This window comes from Chenopodium quinoa, unplaced genomic scaffold (genome assembly GCF_001683475.1).
Source record: "Chenopodium quinoa cultivar QQ74 unplaced genomic scaffold, ASM168347v1, whole genome shotgun sequence".
Classification (NCBI taxonomy): Eukaryota; Viridiplantae; Streptophyta; class Magnoliopsida; order Caryophyllales; family Amaranthaceae; genus Chenopodium; species Chenopodium quinoa.
Window position 1 is genome coordinate 3,027,930 of NW_018743858.1, and position 4,769 is coordinate 3,032,698.

The following is a 4,769-nucleotide window of genomic DNA, read 5'->3' on the forward strand; positions in this document are numbered from 1 at the left end:
TAGCGCGACTCCGAGAGTTGCGCGCGCCATCTAACGCCGCGGCTCTAAAACCCTAAACCTAGATTCATACGCCTATAAATAGGGGTCTTCGCTTAGACCTAAACACAACAGAAAAATCAGAAATAAAACCCTAGCATTGTGAAATCCTTAACCTCTCAAACCCTGTTACTATCATACTACTTTTCTCTTCTCTTCCCAAATACTCTCCAACCCTAATTGATTCTATTGAAGCCTTGGAGGTACAAAGATGTAATCCCCCTTATTTTTAAATATTTTATAAATGAAATTTTATTTTATTTATAATATTTATTTGTATTTTTTCATAATTTAATTTTCAAATTATTAATTTGGGTCAAAAATTATTTTAGGTTAAATTATTTTATGAAGCTATATCCTACAATCCATTGTTATAAAAACAAAGCCTAACCCATTTGTTTATTTAATTGGCCCATTATTTTCATGAGGCCCAATTTTACCCTACAATTCTCTCCTATAAATACCCCATGAATCCCCAAATTTTCCCCCACACAAAAAGGTTAGTCTTATTTTCTTCCTCCATCTTGTTTTCTCTTCTTTTGTTAATTCAACCCAAGTTTAAATCTTTATCAATTTTTGTTATTTAATTGTTATTATTATGGTTTAATTATGTATATGAATTATAAAAGATTATAAATTTATAAGTTTTATTATGTTTAAATTATGCATCCAAATTTCAGATTTATTTAGTTAAGAAATTAGGGTTTAAAACTTGATTTTCATGGTTTTAGGGTTTAAAAACGTGTTACTAAAGTTATTCAATTTAAGCATATTTATATTGTGATTCTACTATGATTATGATGATGTTTAATTCAAAAGCAAGTTTTCAGTTTTTCGTAATCAATTTCTGATTTACGTTCTTAATTTCTATTAATTACGTTTTAATCACGTTTAGGTTCTAACTCGTCCTATTTTTGCAAACAAAATAATGTTTTTCATGTATAAACAACGTTTTAATCAAAAGTTACTACCTTTGGTAGTGAGCTCTACCCTCTCGTGGCCAAATTCAGTCTCTAAATATGGTTTTAGGGCAGTTTTTGATTTTTAACGAAGGTTTAATGTTTAAAATAAATTTTCATATGTTTATAAAGCTTTAAACTTGCTGTAATTTTATGAATAAGTATGTATTTTAATGTTTTTATGTAGGAAATTTTAAGAATAATATATAAGCTTTTAATTCTAGCAAAAACGAAGGTTTTAAAGTGTTGTTTAATTGAATTTTGAAGGTTTAATTGAGTTTTTATGAAACTAATTGAATTATAATTATATATTTCAAGTTTAGATTGTTGTATTCATACATTCTACTATTAAATTAAATTTTTAGATTTTTAATCTAGGTTTTAAAGGTTTTAAATCATGGTTTTATGATGGATTTTTAGGTTTTTAACATACTAACCTACTATATAATGATTATTTCAAGTAGAGATGTTTATGAGGTTGTTTTATAATCTTAAACTAAATTTCCAGATTATAATCCTTACTTTAAAGTTGCTGGAATTTTATGTTATAAGCTATATTTTTCATGATTTAAACATATAAACTTATACTTGAACTATTGAATTATTAACTTTGACTATTGTGAGTAATTTAAAAGCATTATTTCAATCGTTTAAGGGGTTTTAAAATAAGTTAATATTGCTGTAAATTATATTGCTTGGGTATTGATTGAACCATTATTGTTTGGTTTAGGAGAGGACTTTGTAGAAGGCAATTTCTAGTTTCTAAAGTGGCCAACAAACTCGTGTACTCAAGGTACGTACAAGAATACGAAACCTTGACTTTAGAAGCATGTATAAGAACTTGGAAACCTTATAATCATGTTAGGGTTGGAATTGTATGGTAGTAAGTTTGCTTGGTGATTAATGTGGTGATTGGTTTTGTTTCATGTATGAGGAATGCGTATAAATTTATTTTGTAAGTATTATTTATGCATTAACTTGCAAGATGAGCTTAGAGGCAAAGGTACATGAATATATGGAATGAATTATTTTATTACTCATTCATGATTATTGAAATGGAATGAGTAAAGGAAGAATTGAAGTCTTATAAGACGAGGTCGAGGATTTGAGGTGCCTTATGCACTTAAGGTGTTTATACACCGAGGTAGTTAAAGGATTCAATACTAAATATTGGTTGTCACTAATAAATCAAGAATTGAATTGGAAATTTTAATTGCTTGAGTGATTAATGTTTGATTGATTGTATTAATTTGCATTAGAGTCATCACCAAGTTTGAACTGGTAAATCACGTAAAGTGCAAGAAAGATGAGCAATAAAACTCTGGGTTTGTGCACATCTAGAGTAATAACAAACAGGGATTGGGGTACACGGGGTATTAGCCGTGTACTTTTCAGAGGTCGTCTGATCTATGAGTCTCTTGTTTTCAAATACTTTTAAAATTATAATGAGTTAGATGAGATCTCATACTAGCTATGGCCACGGAGTCACGCCCGTCTACCATTGGATGTTTATTAATGTTTCCGAAAGGAGGCATAGGTTTTCTTTTATTCATATTCCGAAATGGAGCATAGGGGGACAACCTGGTCTATTGCTTAATCCAATCAATGAATGAAATGAATAATTTATTATTAATTAGTGAAGTCTTAGTAATGTTAACAATTGAGTCATGTGTTCGAGTCAATGATTATATTGTGTGTGTGCAGATTGATTTTTAGTAACATGCTAGGGCTCTTTGCTATATTTCGTAGCTTGTATGTACTCAGCGTTGCTGATTGCGTGCTTTTGTGTGTCTTTTCTTGGTCATGGCCTTCGCCTTTCAATGACCCTATAATGATCCAATTTTTACACTTGTAATATAGGGGGAGCAGATTAATCACAAGTCTTACCTAATTAGAACTTGCATCAAGGTGATGGGATTTTGAGTGGAGTGTTGGTTAATCTCACAGTTTATTACATTTCATAAGTTTGGATTTAATTAAACTTTGGTTCGATTTATTTACTACTTTTATTGGGTTTTGAATAAGGGCCTTAATGGTTCCAACTTGTAAGACTAAATTTGGTTTTGATTTTTGGTTTTGAAACTTATTGATAACTAAGTTAGTTTTTCCGCTACTAAATTCTGAACTAGCCTTAACGTTTGAACACGTGGCGGTAGCACGTCAGTAATTCTCTTGCAAATTGTAAAAGGTATTTACAGGTTTTTAAAGAGAGAATTATTGGGGTGTTACAAAGAAGATGGAAGGTCTATAATCATCCAAAACAAAGATCTAGCAAACAAAGGAGAATAGTTAGTTTCCTGAGCACTTAGATAAATCACTTTTCTTTTCTTGTTTAAATAACTTTAATCAATTAATTAGTGTTGTTTGATCACTTTAAACAAACTTTTTATTAATTAATTTCACATAGTATCTTGCGTTAATTAAAGACTAGAATTGGAATAATTAATTGTTGTTTTATCACTTAAGTCAAGGCAAATATTGTTTATTTCTTGTTCTTTTCACAAATTTGAATAACAAAGAATAACGACATTTGTTGCAATGTAATCTTTATGTGATTAATGCTTGTAAATAAAATCAACTAACTTAGTTTTAAGTATCACGTTGCATATATTGTTTGGTGATGAAATTGTGAAAAAGGAAGAGCTAGTAAAGGCCGCACTTGGGCTAGAATAGCGATTCGCGGATAGAATAGCGATTCCCCCATAAAGGGAACTGTTTCGGGGTTTTCTGATGTCCTGCGGGAGAGTTACAATTCCGGGACTGGAATCCGTGCGCCTGTACCTGGCCTGCAAAACAACGGAGACTCCGGGTGGTGGGAGCTCCGCCTCCGACGATCAAGTTAGTACTTATTTGAGGAGTAAATGGTGCAGAAAATAAAGATGGGAGATCTAGTTCCTCTAGGGGAGGAGTGATAAATGTGTTTAGGTTTCTCTAGGTGAGAGTAATTATTGTCGAACCCCCTTTAATGAGGATTATTTAATGTATTTATAGCCTTGGGAAGCGTGCCCAGTCCTAGGTTTAGAGCAACCTAGGGCTGATTGGGCCTTTCCCAGAAATTGGGCCTAGGTGGCCGTTTTCCTTGCTGGCGTATAATCAGGCCACGTGGCGTGACATGATTGGTCCAAGGTGGACTGATCAACTCTTGACACGTGGCAGGCTCCAACTGGTCCATGTGGCGGACATATGGCAGGGCCTGAATGGTCCACGTGTCAGATGATGATTGGCTGGGGAAAATCCCCTAATCATTTGCCCCTCACAGGTGGCACGTGACTGGTCACATGTCACCTGTGACAGGTGTCGGTCTGTAACAGGTGACGGCCTGTTACAGGTGTCGTCCTGCGATTGGCCGAGAGCTTTTTCCCGCTCATTTTTGAATTTGGAGGTGACCCTTCGTATTCTCCTTTTACCCTATATAAGGGCCTTGACCGAAAGTCTTTTGTTCACACTTTGTATTTTTTCTGAAAGAGAACACTCGGACCCCTGATCTTGAGCTCTGACACTTTGGACAATTTTTGACCTGCCGACCGATGCAAAACAGTGAAAGATGCCTTGGTCTCCCAGCCAGTTTTTTAGAACATGTGTCTTAAATTAGGGACCATTATCAAAAACCATAGACATGGGCACCCCAAACCAAGTGATGACATTTTTCCAGATGAATGAGATCACATCCTTCGTCTTGATACCTTTAACAGCCTCCGCCTCCTCCCACTTGGTGAAGTAGTCGACTGCAACGAGTATGTACTTCCTGCCACCTGTAGCAGGCGTATGGGGACC